The sequence below is a fragment of the Ziziphus jujuba genome, chromosome 11 (assembly GCF_031755915.1).
Source record: "Ziziphus jujuba cultivar Dongzao chromosome 11, ASM3175591v1".
In the NCBI taxonomy this organism is placed as follows: Eukaryota; Viridiplantae; Streptophyta; class Magnoliopsida; order Rosales; family Rhamnaceae; genus Ziziphus; species Ziziphus jujuba.
Window position 1 is genome coordinate 398,885 of NC_083389.1, and position 20,681 is coordinate 419,565.

The following is a 20,681-nucleotide window of genomic DNA, read 5'->3' on the forward strand; positions in this document are numbered from 1 at the left end:
ACATGTAAAATAAAACTAATTTAATTGATAAATTATTTATATTTATAATTTAAAAATTTTAAATTTTAAATATGAGACATGGAAAAAAATTATTAGAAATAATGAAAGTGAATAGAGTGTGAGAAGAAAGAAAATTCTAACATATTTTCTTGGTCATCACACCTCACATGCATGCACTCCAATGCTCCTTGGGCACTCCGTAATTCAAAACATATTTTCTTTTTCTTTTTTTTAACATATTGTCATGGACACCGGTCAAGATGCCTCACATGCATGCACTCCATTGCTCCACTGTCACTTCATAAGTTTAACATATTTTCTTTGGCACTACTCACTACACTTCACATGCATGCAATCCTAATTTTAACATAACTTTTCAATTTAATTAATCTTAGTACCATATTGTATTAGATAATTTGTCGATGCAACCATCTCGAACACTTATACAAAGAAATTAAATTATTTTATTATATAACATCATCTCACAAAGTATTGTATCTAATTTTAGATATGAAAATATAAAAAAAAATTATCAAAAAATAAAAAATATCTTGTGTACGTTTTTTTCTTTGTAACAAAGATGTATAGATCATTATTTTTTATTTTTGTTGAATGATAGAGATGGATAATTTTGAGTTTCTGAACCTCGACATGTATGTATATAATTGATATTTCATTAGAAAATATATTATTTTAATATATTTTTATTCATAGTATATATTTTTTATTTAAAATAATATAAAATATTAAATAAATTTGTTTTGATCGTAGATCATTTATATTTATAATTAAAAATTATAAATTTGATAGATGAGAAAGAAAGAGAAATTATTATAAATGATTAAAAGAAATACAGCGAGACGGAAAAAAATTCTAACATATTTTCTTGGATAATGCTTACCGCACCTCGCACACATGCACTCCATTGCACCTGTGGCACTAACCTTAACATTATTTTAATATAATTTTTCAATTTAATTAATCTTAATATCATATTTTATTAGCTAATTTATTGATACAATCAGTTCGAAGTCTTATACGAAGTAGTTAAGTTATTTTAGTAAGTTAATAAATTATCGTATCTATTTTTAGATTTGGAAACAAAAAAAAAATATATATATATATATATATCAAAAAATAAAATATAGCTTCTGTACATCTTTTTTTTTTGGGTTAACAAAGATGAATAGATCATTTTTTATTTTTTAAATAATAAACATGCATAATTTTTAGTTTCTGAGCGGCGATATATATGTAGGTAACTGATATTTCATAAAAAATATTATTTTAAATTAATTTTATTCATAATATAAGTATTTTTTTAAATAATATAACATGTTAAATAAAGCTAATTTAATTGATAAATTATCTATATTTATAATTTAAAATTTATAAATTTTAAATATGAGCACATGGGCATTCCATAATTTTAACATATTTTCTTGTGTTAGCTAATTTGTCGATGCAACCATCTCGAACACTTTTACAAAGTATTTAAATTATTTTGCCATACAACCATCACTTCACAGAGTATTGTATCTAATTTTAGATATGAAAACCAAAAAAAATTATCAAAAAAATAAATATGTCATCTGTGCGTTTTTTTATCATTGGTTTTTTGTTAAGAAATACATGTTGATCTTTTTAAAAAAAAAAAAAATAACAAAGATGTATAATTTATAGTTGCTGAACTTATGTATGTATAAGATTGATATATTAATAAAACAAATATTATTCTTGTACATTTTTTATCACAGTATATATAATCTTTGTTTAAAAGTAATATAAGATGCCATGATATGCATATTATCATGTATGGTTGTTGCCATTACAGTTTATGAAATAATAACTTTATGTTACGTTTATGATACACTATTGTCTTTAAAATGAAATATTATTAAATTGTATTATCCTCTGGTCTACAAATATTTAGGGAGCCATTACTTCTTATGTATGTAACCATGGGTGGAGCCTTGCAGACCAAGTTTTTTATCAAAAAAATTTTACAATAAAAAATTATAAAATAATACACTTTATCATAACGAAAAATAAAAATAAAAATTATATATTTTAAATTTAAGAAAACCATATAAGAAATCCATGTAATAAATATAATAAGCTATTAAAAATAGTTATTTTTTTTTTACTATAAATTTAAACTATGATTTATGGTTTATGTGGAAATTTTGTTGAAATTAATTAATTACCCAACCTAGCAATTGGGACGAATTTAGAGTTTTTATTTATTTATTTATTTATTTTTGTAAGCATGTACATTAATATATATATATATATATATATATGTTTCTGTGTGTAAGATATTGATATAGTAATTAATGCCCAATTACATGTGTTTCCACTTATTTATAGCTATCTGTCACATACCTAACTAATGCTCGATGCGCAACACTAGCATAAATTTTCTATATATATATATATATATATGTAGATATGCATTTTTTGATACATGACAAACAATTGAGCTATTTTCTTTGGTACCTGCATAAAAAATATAGTAACTAAGCTAGCAGATCCAAGGCATGGCCATTGACGGTTTGTTCACATCTGGCCAAATTTTCAATGGCATTAGAAACATTATAGAGTATAAGAGGGAGCACAAGATTGGTTTGGCGGCACTGTAAATGTTCCATGCCCACCAAAAGTTGGCATTGGAGAGCGGCATTCATTTTTTCATCTCAACACTCTTAAACCTCCTACTAGTTCATCTAGGGGCATCGTCTATCGTGGCGTGAATGATAAGGGAGGAGATATTCAATGGATTGTGGCGTGGGACAATCGAGCCGATATCACAGAAAATCTAGTAACTATATAGTTAAGCTAGCAAACTAGTATACATTATATTTAAATTAATATTGTACTGGTTTACGTCTCTGCTTGTCCCTATATGTATAGTCATGCATGCATGCATTTAGCATTTAGATTTTAGACACATGATCATATGAGTATAAGCTATTAGTTTATTAGTTTTATCAAATTCAGTATTAGTCATTTTAACATAAAAAGAAAAATAAAATCATTGTGAGACATATATAATTGTATTTATATGTTCTTATATATTGAAATGTAGGTATACACTAAAGTCCGTGTACCAGCTAAGGTTGACTGGGAGGTGATAGAACAAAAGCTGCCTCTTAATCAAGACTTTAGCAACTATGACGGATGCTTCACCCATGTATCAATTACTGATGGCAATTTCCCTGAAATTCGAGCAATACTCATGCCGAACTTCACAAGCAAGAACTAGGTTTCCAACTAGCACTGATCATAAGTAATAAGCATGCATCATGTACTGTGCGTGGAATAATATCATGATATCCACATTATCATGGCCTTTGGTGTTATCATATGTTGAGGCAGTCATAATTAATATGTATGCATGCATGTATGGTGCCATTACAGTTTATGACATGGCAATTTTATGTTACTTTTATCATATGCTATGGTCTTTTAAATAAAATATTATCAAATTGTGTTATTCTTTGGTTTGCAAATACTTAGAGAACCATTTTTTTCGTATGCATGTAACAAGTAGCGAAGCCTTACTGGCAAAGACTTTTTCTCGAAAAAAAAAATTTATAAACTACAGCATTTGATCATAAGGCAAAATATAAAAATAAAAATCATATACTTTAAATTTAACAAAGCCGTACAAAAAATACAAGTAATAAATAAAATAACTTATTTCAAATAATTTTTTAATTTTTTTTAAATTTTATAAATAACTAATCATTTTATTTTTTTATTGATAATTTTTGTTTTGTTAAACAACAAAAATATATAATTCATAGTTGCTGAATCGAACTACGTATGTATATAATTGATATTTTTATAAGCAAAATATTATTTAAGTATATTTTTATTCAAAATATATTTTTAAATTTTTTTAAAAAAACAATACAAAAGATTTATTCTATTTTTATTCAAAATATGTATTGTTTTTTTTTGTTTAAAAACAATACAAAAGATTTATTCAATTAATAAACTACTTACATCAATAATTTAAAAATCATAAATTTAAAATAGTGAAATAAGAAGAAAAATTATTTCAAATAATTAAAAGAAATACAGTACTACAAAATGGAAGAAGGTTCTAACATATTTTCTTGGACACCTCACACGCATGCACTCCACCACTCCTCTAACGCTTCATAATTTAATGCCACGTGTATCAAACTTTTGTTCTATACTGCTGATGTCATGCACCGTGACGTCACATACCAATTGAAAATTAAGTTACCCACGATAAGCATAAAAGAAATGCTAAAGAGTCAGCAGTAGTGCCCTAGAGCAAACAAAATTTTCTCCATTTAATTAATCTTAGTATCATATTTTATTAGCTAATATGTGGACGCAACTATCTCGAAAACTTATACAAAGTAATTATATTATTTATTCATGCAATCGACAATTAAAATAGTACTCCATCTAATTTTAGATATGAAAACAAAACAAAAAATTTATCAAAAAATAAAAAATATCTTGTGTACGTTTCTTCTTTGTAACAAAGATGTATAGATCATTATTTGTTATTTTTGTTGAATGATAGAAATGGATAATTTTTAGTTCCTGAACCTTGGCATGTATGTATATAATAGATATTTCATTAGAAAATATATTATTTTAATATATTTTTATTCATAGTCTATATTTTTCATTTAAAATAATATAAAATATTAAATAAAATTGATTTGATCGTAGATAATTAATATTTATAATTTAAAAATTATAAATTTGAAAGATAAGAAAGAAAGAGAAATTATTATAAATAATGAAAATAAATACAGTGAGGCGGAAGAAAATTCTAACATATTTTCTTGGATACTGTTCAACGCACCACGCACACATGCACTCCACTACTCCTCTCGCACTCCATAATTTCGAAATATTTTCTTGGATACTACTCACGGAACCTCACATACATGCACTCCATTGCACCTATGGCACTAATATTAACATAATTTTAATATAAATTTTCAATTTAATTAAACTTAATGTCATATTTTATTAGCTAATTTGTAGATACAACCATTTTGAAAACTTACACAAAGCAGTTAAGTTATTTTAGTAAGTTAATAAAGTATTGTATCTATTTTTAGAATTGAAAACAAAAAGAAAAAATTATCAAAAAATAAAATATAGCTTCTGTACTTTTTTTTTTTTTTTTGTTAACAAAGATGAATCGATCATTATTTTTCTCTTGAACAACAAACAGGCATAATTTTTAGTTCGTGAGCGGCAATATATATGTAGGTAACTGATATCTCATTAAAAAATACTATTTTAAATTATTTTTATTCATAATATAGGTATTTTTTATTTAAAATAATATAATATGCTAAATAAAATTAATTCAATCGATAAATTATTCATATTTATAATTTAAAAATCATAAATTTGAAATATGTGCACATGGAAAAAATTATTGTAAATAATAAAAATGAACACAGTGTGAGAAAGAAGAAAATTCTAACATAATTTATTGGTCACCGCACCTCACATGCATGCCCTCCATTGCTCCTCAGGCACTCTATAATTCAAAATATATTTCCTTGTTTTTTTTTTAACATATTTTCTTGGACACTAATCAAGATGCCTCACATGCATGCATTCTGTTGCTCTACTGACACTCCATAATTTTAAAATATTTTCTTTGGCACTACTCACTACACTTCACATGCATGCAATCCAAATTTAACATAACTTTCCAATTTAATTATTCTTAGTACCATACTGTGTTAGCTAATTTGTCAATGCAACCATCTCAAACACTTATACAAAGTAATGAAATTATTTTACTACACAACCATCGCCTCACAAAGTATTGTATTTAATTTTAGATATGAAAACCAAAAAAAAAACTTATCAAATAATAAAAAATATCTTTTGTACGTTTTTTTCTTTCTAACAAATATGTATAGATCATAATTTTTTATTTTTGTTGAATGATAGAGATGGATAATTTTTAGTTCCTGAGCCTTGACATGTATGTATATAATTGATATTTCATTAGAAAATATATTATTTTAATATATTTTTATTCATAGTATATATTTTTTATTTAAAATAGTCTAAAATATTAAATAAAATTGATTTGATCGTAGGTCATTTATATTTATAATTTAAAAATTATAAATTTGAAAGATGAGAAAGAAAGAGAAATTATTATAAATGATTAGAAGAAATACAGTGAGGCGGAAGAAAATTCTAATATATTTTCTTGGATACTGCTCATCGCACCTCACACACATGCAATCCACTGCTCCTCTAGTACTCCATAATTTTGACATAGTTTCTTAGATACTACTCACGACACCTCACATGCATGCGCTCCACTGCATTTATGACACTAATAATAACATTATTTAATATAATTTATCAATTTAGTTAATCTTTATGTCATATTTTTTTAGCTAATATGTTGATACAACCAGTTCGAAAACTTATACAAAATAGTTAAGTTATTTTAGTAAGTTAATAAAGTATTGTATCTATTTTTAGATTTGAAAAAAAATTTATTAAAAAATAAAATATAGCTACTGTACCTTTTTTTTTTTTTTTTTTTTTTTGCTTAACAAAGATGAATTGATCATTATATTTTTTCAACAATAAACATGCATAATTTTTAGTTCGTGAGCGGCGATATATATGCAAGTAACTAATATTTCATTAAAAAATATTATTTTAAATTATTTTTATTCATAATATAAGTATTTTTTATTTAAAATAATATAACATGTTAAATAAAATGAATTCAATCAATAAATTATTTACATTTATAATTTAAAATTATAAATTTGAAATATGTGCACATGGAAAAATTATTATAAATAATCAAAATGAACACAGTATGAGACGGAAGAAATTTCTAACATATGTTTTTGGTCACCACACCTCACATGCATGCCCTCCACTGCTCCTCGGACACTCCATAATTCAAAACATATATATATATATATATATTTTTTTAACATATTTTCTTGGATACTAATCAAGATTCCTCACATGTATGCACTCCACTGAGACTCCATAATTTAACATATTTTCTTGGGCACTACTCACTACACTTCACATGCATGCAATCCAAATTTTAACATAACTTTTCAATTTAATTAATCTTAATACCATACTATATTAGCTAATTTGTCGATACAACCATCTCAAACACTTATACAAAGTAATTAAATTATTTTACTATACAACCGTCGCCTCACAAAGTATTGTATCTAATTTTAGATATGAAAAAAACATTATCAAAAAATAAAAGATATCTTGTGTACGTTTTTTCTTCCTAACAAAGATGTATAGATCATTATATTTTATTTTTATTGAATGATAGAGATGGATAATTTTTAGTTCTCTAACTTGGCATGTATGTATATAATTTATATTTCATAGAAAATATATTATTTTAATAAATTTTTATTCATAGTATATATTTTTTATTTAAAATAGTATAAAATATTAAATAAAATTTATTTGAACGTACATCATTTATATTTATAATTTAAAAAAATTATAAATTTAAAAGATGAGAAAGAAAGAGAAATTATTATAAATCATTAAAAGAAATACAGTGAGGCAGAAGAGAATTCTAAGACATTTTCTTGGATACTGCTTACTGCACCATACACATGCACTCCATGCTCCTCTGGCACTCCATAATTTTAACATATTTTCTTGTGTACTATTCACTACACCTCACGTGCATGCAATCCAAATTTTAACATAACTTTTCAATTTAATTAATCTTAGTACCATATTGTATTAGCAAATTTGTCGATGCAACCATCTCGAATACTGATACAAAATAATTAAATTATTTTACCATACAACCATCACCTCACAAAGTATTGTATCTAATTTTAGATATGAAAAGAAAAATAATTATCAAAAAAAGAAATATGTCATCTATACATTTTTTTATCATTTGTTTTTAGCTAAAAAATACATATTGATCTTTTTTAAAAAAAAAATAAATAACAAAGATGTATAATTTATAGTTGCTAAACTTATGTATGTATATAGTTGATATTTTAGTAAAAAAATATTATTCTAGTACATTTTTGTTCACGTTACATATAATCTTTGTTTAAAAGTAATATAAGATGCCATGATATGCATATTATCATCGTCTTTTATGTCAACTTTGTCGTAAGTTGAGGCTGTTTTGCAAATCCAGGGATAATTAATATGTATGCATGTATGGTTGTTGCCATTAATGTTTATGAAATAACAACTTTATGTTGCGTTTATGATATACTATAGTCTTTAAAATGAAATATTACTAAATTGTATTATCCTCTAGTATGCAATACTTGGGGAGCCATTGCTTTTTATGTATGTAACCACGGGTAGAGCCTTGAAGACCAAGAATTTTTATCACAAAAAAGTTACAATAAAAAATTGTAAAATAATACACTTTATCGTAGCGAAAAATAAAAATAAAAATCATATATTTTAAATTTAACAAAACTATATAAAAAATCCATGTAATAAATATAATAAGCTATTTAAAATAGTTAATTTTTTTAACTGTTAATTTAAACTATGATTTATGGTAGGTGTGAAAATTTTGTTGAAATGAATTAATTACCCAACCTAGCCATTGGGACAAATCCAGAGGTTTTTTTTTTTTTTTTTTGTGTAAGCATGTACATTAATATATATATATATATGTGTGTGTGTGTGTGTGTGTGTGTTTGTGTGTGTAAGATATTGATAGAGTAATTAATTCCCAATTACTTGTGTTTTCACTTATTTATAGCTATCTGTCACGTGCCTAACTAATGCTTGATGCGCAACACTAGCACAAATATTATAAATATTTTTTGGGAAAAAAAAGTCTTTGCCTACAAGGCTCCGCTACTGGTTACATGCATATGAAAAAAAATGATTCTCTAAATATTTGCAAATCAAAGGATTACACAATTTAATAATATTTCATTTGAAAGACCATAGCAAATCATAAAAATAACATAAAATTGCCATATCATAAACTGTAATAGCACCATACATACATGCATACATATTAATTATGACTGCCTTAGCTAGGCAACCTCAACATAAGATAGCACAAAAGGCCATGATAATGTGCGTATCATGACATTATTCCACACACAATACATGATGCATGCTTATTACTTATGACTAGTGCTAGCTAGCAACCTAGTTGTTGCTTTTGAACTTTGGTGTGAGTACTGCTCGAATTTCAGGGAAATTGCCATTAGTAATTGAAACATGGGTGAAGCATCCATCATAGCTGCTAGAGTTTTGATTAAGAGGCAGCTTTTGTTTTATCACATCCCAGTCAACCTTAGCTGGTGCACGGACTTCAGTGTATACCTACATTCAATATATAAGAACATATAAATACAATTATATATGTCTTGTAATGATTGTTTTGGGTTAAAATGACTAATAGTGAATTTGATAAAACTAATAAACTAATAGCATATATTTATATGATCATGTGCCTAAAATCTAAATGCTAAATTCATGCATGCATGATTATACATGTATGGACAAGCAGTGACATAAACCAGTACAATATTAATTTAAATATAATGTATACTAGCTTGCTAGCTTAATTATATAGTTATTAGATTTTCTATGACATCGGCTTTATTGTCCAATGCCACAATCCATTGAATCTCTCCTCCTTTATCATTCATGCCACAATCGACGACACCCCCTAATGAACAAGCAAGTGATTCACAAGCGCTGAGATAAAGAAACGAATGCCACTCTCCTATGCCAACTTTTGGTGGGTATAGAACATTTACAGTGCCACCAGACCAATCTTTGTGCTTCCCCTTATACTCTATAATCTCTCCAATGCCATTAAAAATTTGGCCAAATGTGAACAAACCGCCAGTGGCCATGCCTTGGATCTACTAAATCAATTACTATATTTTTAAGCAAGTACCAAAGAAAATAGCTCAATTGTTCGTTGTCTATCAAAACTACGTATCTACATGTATATATATAGAAACTTTGTGCTAGTGTCGCGCATCAAGCATTGATTAGGCACGTGACAAATAGCTATAAATAAGTGGAAACACAAGGAATTGGGTGGTAATTACTATATCAATATCTTACACACGCGCACACGCACACACACACACACACACACACATATATATATATATATTAATGTACATGTTTACAAATAAAAGACTCTGGATCCATCCCAGTGGTTAGGCTGGTTAATTAATTCATTTCAGATTAAATTCCACACCTACCATAAATCATAATTTAAATTTACGATAAAAAAAATTTATTATTTTAAATAGGTTATCATATTTATTACATAGATGTTTTTATATGGTCTTGTTAAATTTAAAATATATGGTTTTTATTTTTATTTTTTGTTACGATAAAGTGTATTATTTTACAATTTTTTATTGTAATATTTTTTTTTAAAGAAAAAATCTTGGTTTACAAGGCTAAGAAATGGCTCACTAAGTATTTGCAAACCAATAAGAGATTAAAAATGCTGAATGCCTCATGTTTATGCTGCCTTATTGAGGGATGGGAGATATTACGATAAGAAACCAGACGTGCTTCGAAGTTTAGATCCATTCACAATGACAATCATCAAAGATGCACCCCACCAACAAAATGGATATGAATGTGTTGTCATTTGAAATTAACTTCTATTGATGATATTTTATTGTGCTTAAATGTCAGAAAAACAAGATTGCTTTTTGTTTATATTTGATTTCATTTATAATTTTTCGACCCTCTTACATGGTGCATACAAACATTAATTTGTTACTTCCTTGACACTATTTCATGAATGCAATTATATAGGGGTGATTGTGGGGTGTTTGCTTTGAAGTTTATTTAGGACAGGAGCAATGATGATGATTTTTTATTTAGGCCATAAGACATTCATTGGTTTAGCAAGAAATATACTGTTGAGTTGTACTTTAATAAATTTTCAATTTAGATTTTATGTTTTTGACTTTGACATCCAATTTTACTACTTTCATGATGTGTATTTACACCATAGAAGATGTTCATTTCAACCTCATTTAATGATAAGAATCATCGTAAAGAAAATAAAACAAAAAAGAGTTGTGAAAATTGTACAAATTTTCTATTGAGCATGATTACTGACATGTCATCGGTATCATCAATGCAAACCATCGGTAATCCCATCCAAATTAAGGAATTCATGCTGGACGATTTACCGATGGACACCATCGATAATACCAATGGCCTATCGGTAATAGTTCATTCTCAAAGATTTCAATTCCATTCAACATAATAAAACACATCTACTTTGACAATGTGTATTTGGACCATATAACATGATCAAAGCAACTTTGTTTCATGATACGAATCATGGTAAAAAATAGAAAACACAAAGAGTTGGAAAACAGTGCAAAAATTACAGATGAACATAATTACCGATGGAAGTCATTGGTAATCCACTAAATTTTTTGGAAGCTTGTAGGAAAATTTATCGATGGACACCATCGGTAATAGACAATTTTCAAAATTTTCAACCGAATTGACCATAATTGAATACATTACTTTGATATTGTATATTTGCACCAAGAACATGCTCAATGCAACTTTATTTCATGATAATAATGAAAGTAAAGAAAAGAAAACAAAAAAAACGAGTTGGAAAAGCCAAAAATTACATATTAACTTGATTAATGATGGGCCATCGATAATCCAATAAATTTTTTTCACATGTTTCTTTAATAATTACCGATGGAAACCACTGGTAATACCAGTGGTTCATCGGTAATTACTATTGACAAGATGAAGAATATTAGCGAATGGGGTATAGAAAGACCAGAGCACCAGGGCTTTTGAGATTCGTTCGGGAACAAAATAACACAACAACTAGGACCAGTCGAAGACGACATCGTTTTGTCCTTCGAAGACAAAGAAAAACTGTAGTACTTGTTCTTCTTATTCTTCTCCAAAACCTGTGGCCCAACCGTCATCTTAAGCATCCATTTTGTATAGGTTTCCTGTTCAAATTAACATTGAAAATGCAGATAAGCATAAACCGAAATGTTCAACTAAAAAGTTCAACTAAATTGCATTTACTTAGCACAGTTTGAAAAGTTCAACTACAAAAGTTATTTCATAGTTAACCATTAAATATGAGTGAGTGTAACAGGAAAATGCTGACAAACTTGTGCAATATTTTCAGGTCCAACCTTTGATATATTTCCTTGCTTCCCAATGTTCACTTCGAGAGACATAACTAACCCTTCTCTAAAAGGATCAATAGTAGGATTTGTAAATTGTAGGGTGGAAAACAAAAAAATCTATCAACTACTAACATATAGGGTTAAGACCAAGTGCCAATATGAAAGAAGAGCACTCAAGATTCCTGCTAATGTCCAATCTATTTATTTAAAGGTAGAGAAGATTATATAGATGAACATGAATTTGGGGGACAGAAAGAAAAAGGACTTGAAAGAGTATCATTTCATAAAAATAATAATGTTGTTATGCCTATGTATGAATGTGTACCACAATGATGCGTATGATATTTTGTTCATTAGCCAATTACAGTAGCTCGTGTAGGAACACAACATATTGAGGTTATTTTTAATAACATAAAGTGCAATGCAACCCATAACTCATTGGAAGAAACTTAAAATATTAATCAACAAAATGGATGAACATCTTGACTTTTAAAATTAATATTAGCAAACAACAAGAATGTATGATTAAGTAAAAAAGGAAATATAAAAAGTTCTTCAAGAACTCAACTAGAAAAATCTATTCTAATGTGTTATGCAAGACATTGCATCAAGCATTCTTCATGAATTTATTAGAACCATCCTACCAAATATGGAAACACCTTCACCTAGAACCACGTACCATAGGATGTGCATCCTACAAATGATAGCACAAAGAAGAATGGAAAGCACACAAAGCAACATCACTATTGATATTTAAAAGTACAAGCCAGAATAACGAAAGAAACTAATATCATAAAGCTAGACCTGTATGTAAGGAAATTATATGTCCTTTAGCCTACATTGAAGTTGAGATATGTCCAACCTTTTGATTATAGGTTCAAAAATTTCAACCTGCTATTATTTTGGAAATGGAAACAGAATTACAAGCCTATTTAAAGTTTACAAAAACCATAGCTTTAAGAACTCACAAGCTATGTCAATCTGGATAACTACTAAGATCACATGCCTTTTTCTAGAAGGACTTTAAAAAGCAACTCAAAAATTGTATTAACCAAATCTACTAGAAAAAGAGGCAACGTAAAGGAAAATTTTATCAATAAAAACAATGACATTAAAAGATGAAATAGATGTAAAATTAGACAGCAAACATAATGATTCAACAATCTACCTTTGTAAAACTTCCGTGGGGTGTGTCCCTAATTTTATCTTTTGAGGGATTTACCATCAGTCGAAAATGGAAATGAAGTTGTCCACTAGTGCAAGAGATTGAAAACCATTGGGTTGTTCTATTGTAAAGATGTAAGAGAAATCAAATAAAAGCATTAGAAAATCGCCCTCTGACAGATCAAGAAATTGGTATGCAACTTAACTACGTTCCAAGTATGTTCAGAGCCAGAAATGCCAAGTAAAACTTCTCTCTCAAGATGTAACATATATACTTTCTCAGAATTCCTTGTCTTTGAAGAAACAAAAGCATGCCTAGGACAGGGAAGTAAAATGAAAAAAGGTAAAACTAAACATTTAGGAATATTCAATCAAAATGAGGACACAAATGAAGGTGCAACTCATACCTTTCTAAATGCATATATGCAATAGGTCCTCCATATCCAAACATGCCAAAAAAGGGCTGCATAACCAAGATATGCTTAAAAGATAAATTTCAATGAGTAAACACTAAGAAGATAGTGGACATAGGACATAACTTTCAAACAAATTGTACTTCAAATTTGGAGGAAGAAATGCATAGATAAGGTACATGTAGGAAATAAGAGGTAGACTTATCTTTATATTAGAATGAAACATACATGAACAAGCTACAAAAGTCAGTATCTAGTTTTCATCATATAAATAGGTGTACGCACAAGATAAAAGCAAAATAAAAAGATATTGAAAACAGATTTTACCATAAGGTATGGAGGTTTTGACCCTATTGCCTGTCCTTTCGAAGACCTATGAAGTGATGTGCCCATCTTTCCCCATATATAATACATGTAAGTGACACCATTTGGGGAGCACAAAAACCTCATAGAACATTGAAATCATAATTTCAAAATAACACTTATTATCATAATAAAAATAATGAAAAATGTATTTTCTTATAAGGTTGTTAAGGTTTTAGTTCTTTCGCAAGTTCTTCTTTCGTTTGACATTAGCATATCCACTTTATATGGAAAACAATTTCCTTAATTCATTATGCCTCTTTGAAGTACCAATCGTTTGTTCAAGAAATCACATCAAGAATGAACATTAAAAAGAAAATATAAAGAAGAGCACATAATCAATGTGAAATTTGGCCAATTAAACACTAGAGCATAAGAAAATTAAACACTGATGAAGTGCCAGCAATAAATTAATTGGAAGTCCAGGTCCAAAGTGCTAATCTAACGAAAACTAATGAAAAAAGACTTAGTTAAATTTTAACATTTGACGAAAAATTTTATTAGTGGGTCATTGTAAAGAATGACATGCTAAACTTCCAGAAGAAAAATCCGCAACTCTGCCGCACCAAAGCTTTCCATATAACCATTGGCAAAAAACATGTTCTAGCTAACAACTTAATCATAATGATGGAATTGTAACACATATTACTATCACCTTATTCTCGCATTCAGAGTATAAGCAAGCACAACCTTTCAACAGAAAATTCCATTCAAAACCTCTGAAGGAACCTTAAAAAAATAATAATAATAAATTAACAAAAGGTACCGTTACGAATGAAAAGCTAGGCATAAATTAAAAAAGGGCACCATTACGGATGAAAAGCTAGACATACTTGTGGCTTCAAGTTAGGATGAGAAGGTGATTCATCCAAGGATATACTAGTATGTTAAAGATTGAGCACCGCTTTGACCGACCATGAGGTCTTAACCGAGAGATCATCAGAGCTTCGAATTTCCTATGAGTGTGCTTTGATTTGCAATACAATCGAACAAAATTGATGAGGAATACTCCATTATCGATTGAAGGAGGCTGAGCAGCTATTGGAGGAGGAGTTAAGGAGCTGAGTAATGGGACTGGTGACTGAGTACTGTGATGCCATAGCAGAGATCGTAGAGAAAGAGAGAGTGAGAGGGAAAAGGATTGTACTACAACCCTATACCTGAGATCATAGATAAAGACAAAGTGAGAAAGAAAAGGATAGTGTGGAGATGAAGGAAAAGGAAATGGAATGAATAACTCAAAAAAAAAAAAAAATGAAGACAGATAACAGAGAGAGAGAGGGGTCTGAAACCACAACCACCTGCCTTCTAACTTACTTACACCCTCTATCTCTCTCCTTGGCATCTACTGCTTGTTCCTTATCTTGATGTAAACCCACACCTACTCTCTCTCATTCTCTTTATCTCTCTCTCTCTCTCTCTCTCTCTCTTTCTCTTTCCACTACTTCGTAGTCAATGTCATATGTGTCGTGGTCCACCATTTGGATGCCTCAAATTGAGCATAAAACCTCCTTCCACATCTTTGAGATCGTCCTTCGAATTCAACCAGAGAAAGCACTTGAATATGAGAAAGGTTACTAGTAAGAGAAATCGGGAAATTGGATGTGAAATGTGGTAGCTGGGACATTGGTAAGAGGGAGAAAAAAATTGTATGGCTTTATTGAAAAGGGGTAGAGTTGCCATAATGAAAAGAAGGCGGGTAGATAAAAAAAGGTTAAAAGAGGAGGGATATTTTTCATTAAGAGTCTCAAAATAAGGGCATTTGCCTGAATTCTCCATATAAAATTAGGGCCATAAATATTTGTTATATTTTTCAATGATATATTCTATAAATTAATGATATATCAATTATTTATCCTTGTAAGAATAATTTTTAAAATAAAATTATTTTTAAGAGATCTATTCTTAATAATTGTATTATTAAAGGCCTTGAAAAATTATTTAAAATTTTTTTTATGTTAAAAAAAAAAGGTATATTACATTACATATCTTAGAAGTTTCTTTTAATTATAACCAGATACCTTTATGAAGTTATAAAAATATAAGCACGAAGATATTCGGTTGTAATAAAAAAAAACTTCGAGGGTGTGCAGTGTAATATACCCTTAAAAAAAAGTAATAGACAATGCTTTTTCAAAAAAGTATCGCCCCTTTTACCACATTTAGTGACCCTTTTTTAGAAAAGCGTCACCTATTCTAACATTTAGCGATGCTTTTGAAAAGTATGTTATCCTAATATTTATCGACACTTTAGAAAAGTGTCGCTTATTTTAGTATTTAGAAACGCTTTTCAAAAAAAGTGTCGCTTATTTACATATTTAGTGATGCTTTTATAAAAAAAGTGTTGCCTTTTATTTATTTTTTTTTTCCTTCCAATTTGAAAGTTGCTTTTAGTTTTCTCAAATTATGACTGTTTAATAGTTAAATTCAGGCAAAATAATTAATAGACAACAACGTTCAAATAAATATTTGCATAACAAACTAATATTTCCAATAAATGAAAGATTAACTCATATAATAATTTTATTATTTTAAAATTAACAATTTGCTAGATAGTTAATACATATTTAATAGATAGGAAATAAAAATACGATAAATTTAATTATTTTGAAAATTTTAATAGATAGTTAATAAAAATATGAATAAAATAATACTAAAATATTAATTAAATATATTAATTAGCAATATGAAGATAATAATTAATCCTTTATTTAATTGATTTGTATTTCAATTTTAAATTAATTATTTTTTAAATTAATAAAAATTTGACAAAATTAATTATTTTATAATTTAGAAGCATTAGTAATGTGATTCCGCCCGAGCCCGCTCAACCGATAACCCGCTGGGGTGCTGACCCGACATGGATGAAGACTAGGCCAATCACAAAAGCTCAAATTAAGAGATTTAAGGACAACCTGGGAGCATTTATGTAGGGGATAATCAATCTCAACAGAGCTTGTCCATACTTGAAGATACAAGGCCTATTCTAAGCATCCAAGTGGTGGAAGCCGATACGAAACCGGGTAGTAGTTTTGGTGCAAATATGGACAACTGGCAGCATGAAATGGTTCCAACTCTTTATGGATTCAATACATATGTCTAAAAGGATATGGAATCAAGTCAATCCAGCTTCAAAGGCATTCAAGAAGGGGTTGTACGGACAGCTTCAAAGTTGGCCTGTTTTTTATTGTATTTTGTGCTAACTTTACTGTATTTTGCTGAGTTGGCTTTTTCTTCCTCTTCCAAGCATGGGCAATGTGTGGTACTTCATATTCAGCTTATTTGGCATCCTAAAAACCATATTGAAGCTGATTTGGAGTTCAAATTGGTCAAAGATTGGTCAAAATCAACTTAGTCAAAAAGCTAGTATTTTGGTTTCCTAATTTGATTCTACTTTTTGTTTTAGGAAATTACCATTACTTTTTAGTTTTTATTTATTTATTTTCTGGAACAATAAGTTTAGGAAATTTATTATTTTATTATTTTCATTGTGAATTAATTAATTCCTAATTCAAAATAAAGGAATTAATTAATCCAAATTAGATTAGGAAAGGAGTGAGAATTTCGGCCACCATAGGAAACTACTTTGTATGGCCGGTTTTCCCTTTGTTTTTAGGGCTTTATTTCATGGATTTGTAGCCTATTTAAAGGATTATTTTTCAATAAGAATGAAGCTTGAATTTTACACAGAAAATTATTTGTGAGATTGAATTCTCTTTGTTCTTTTGAACACCTAAAACACCATTAGTGAATGAGTGTTTTAGTTTGACTTATCGATAGGCCTTCCATCACCTATTGTGGCATCTTCATTATGTACCAAGGTTTCTAATCATAGGTTGGTTAGAGGTTGAGGTGACTATTACGTTCGTATCAATTAGGCGATACTTTTAACATCCAAAGCGTTAGCTCTTGTCTTAATTTTTGAAATTTTAATTAATTTATGTTGTATTCGTACGTATATAAATATTAAATATATTAATTAACAATATAAAACAAAATAATTAATCTATTCATTTAATTTATTTGTGATTCAATTTAAAATTAATTATTTTTTAAATTATTACAAGTTGGATAAAATTAATTTTTTTATAATTTAAAACAATTAGAGTACACTTTTAATAAAATGGTGTCACCTATTGTCTTAATTTTTGATAGTTTAATTAATTTTATATTTTATTCATATTGCTATAAACATTAATCGATAGTTAATAAAAATATGATAAATTTAATTATTTTAAAAATACATAGGCGACACTTTTTATGATAAAAGCATCGTGTATTTATTTGAATTTTTACTTTTAATTTTTTACCCATGAAATGTACCGTTTAGAATATGAATCAAATGTACTAAAATATTATAAATAAGTGGTAATTTACACAAAAATGAATAAATATTAAGCAAATTAGTTTTTCTTTCAAATTTTAAAATCATTTGTATTTGCCTCCAAATTTTTCAAGCCTCACCGTTTGATATTTTAAAATCATAATTAATATTTTAAAAAATATTGGGTGTGTTTTTCAACCCCCATCTTTTTACCAAGTACAAGCCCTAAAAGATCTAAACTTTGTTGTGCATTAAGAAGACTTGAATAGTCGGGTTAGCTGGATTTTGTGGATTTCTTCTTTCTTTTTCCTCTGCCTCTGTCGATGAACACATATTCACTAGTTTCTCTTCCATTTTGAACAGTGGCCATGCTAGGTTCATCGGTGCATGTCCTTTTTAGACCATTTTTTGTTTTTTTTTTTTCTTGCTTGATTGCTGGATTTTTTTGTTTAAACCAGCACTTTTGATGTTATTTGACAATAATTTCTATATGTCTATTATGGATCTGGATCCTCGGCCTTGATAAACCTTTTGGATCTTATTAACCAAAGAGATATGAGTTTTCACTATAGTTAGCTCAGCACCAATCAAGAATCCCCAAGGAATTCTAAGAACTCTTGTTATATGTTCGTTCCAGCTCTCAACCCTCTTTTCTAGGTTCATCCATATTGAATCAATCGAACGAACTTCTAACACTTGTTCCACTTTTGGAAGACCCTATGCTATATCACCATATCTCGATTTTTCATATATAAATGTAACTAATGTATCTCCTTTGGAAAGTATTTCTCCATAATGGCCATGAACAGTTGCTCCTAGAGTGGCCAAATAAGGCTTTGCTGATCTTATTACTACAGAGTCAATCTGAACAATTATAACTTGGCCTGATTTTAGGTATGGCCCTTTTTTAGCTATACATACATTGATACGAACCTAGGATAACCTGCTCCTAAACCCATATTATATTAGCCCGGATCTTTAATTAAGTTCAAGTTCTAATGGAATGGACCTCAACCCTTAACCAACCTGTGGTTAGAAACCTTGGTATAATGTTATAAATTCAAATTAAAAAAATAAGGACTTGTGTTGGATTGGCACTACATAGCTAACTGACATATAGACAAATAAGGTATAAAGATGCAAGAAAATGTAGTAACGAAACAAAAACAAAGAAGTAGAAAAAAGCTCGGATTTAGTCAATCAATCAATATAAGTAAAAGAAAAAAGCTTAATCCCCCTTTTTATTTGTTCATAGGAATCCAACTAACCCCCATTACCATTAATGGTAATACCCAAAATCAAAAGTAGGAATAACAAATTAAAAGAGACTAGCAGAGAAAAGACTATACAAAGCTCTCTACGAGTGATCTCCACCTTTTTTATTTATATATTTCATTTTGATATATTTCATTAATTGACTATTGTTTCGTGATTAAGGGTAAGTTTCGTAAAAACCCCCGCTTTCTTTGAAATATCATGAACGGTTCCTGTAGGTTGAGCGCCTTTTTCAAGGAAATATAGAATAGCAGGAACATTTAAATAGGTATGATTCTTGATCGGGGTCCTAAAAATCCATTTTCCAAAGATCTCTTCCTTCTCTTCTAGATTGAACATCACTTGCAATGATTTGATAAATGGTTCATTGGGATAGATGAACAATCCCCCCTAGAAACGTATAAGAAGTTTTCTCCTCGTACGGCTCAAGAAAATTGGAAATTATATCTATGTATACAATGATAAGGTCAAATATATCCATAAAATAATCAAATCACCTAGACTATGACTTAAATACTTATTCTTTCCTCCACCAAAAAATTATTCATATTTACAATTTGTACCCTCATAATTCAAGTTGGATAACTCCCAAATAACTCAAGGAAACCTTTTAATCATTTCATTTATTGAGTGGTCCCTAACCCCCCTTTTGACTGTCTCTTTTAGAATCTCTTTGATTATGCACTCTGATCTAGTTATTGGGACAATTGAAAATGGTATTTCCTTGTTCCAAGATCCTTTATCTTTGCCTTGAATCATTGGGTTTATTGCAGCCTGTGCTACTGAATCTGCTACTTTATTTTTGGTACCAACAATTAAGAATTGTTTTCCCCTACTTGCAACATCAAAAACTAAATCACAAGCTTCTGCCAAAAATGTAGCAGTTCTGGTAAGATTTATAATATGAATACCTTTACGCTTTGCAGAGATATAAGGTGCCAT

At 28.5% G+C, this 20,681-nt stretch overlaps 1 pseudogene; it reads right to left on the reverse strand.

The window, feature by feature from the left end:
• Window positions 1-20,681, reverse strand: part of LOC132799877 (DNA-directed RNA polymerase subunit beta''-like) — a 107,536-nt pseudogene extending 86,855 nt beyond the window's left edge.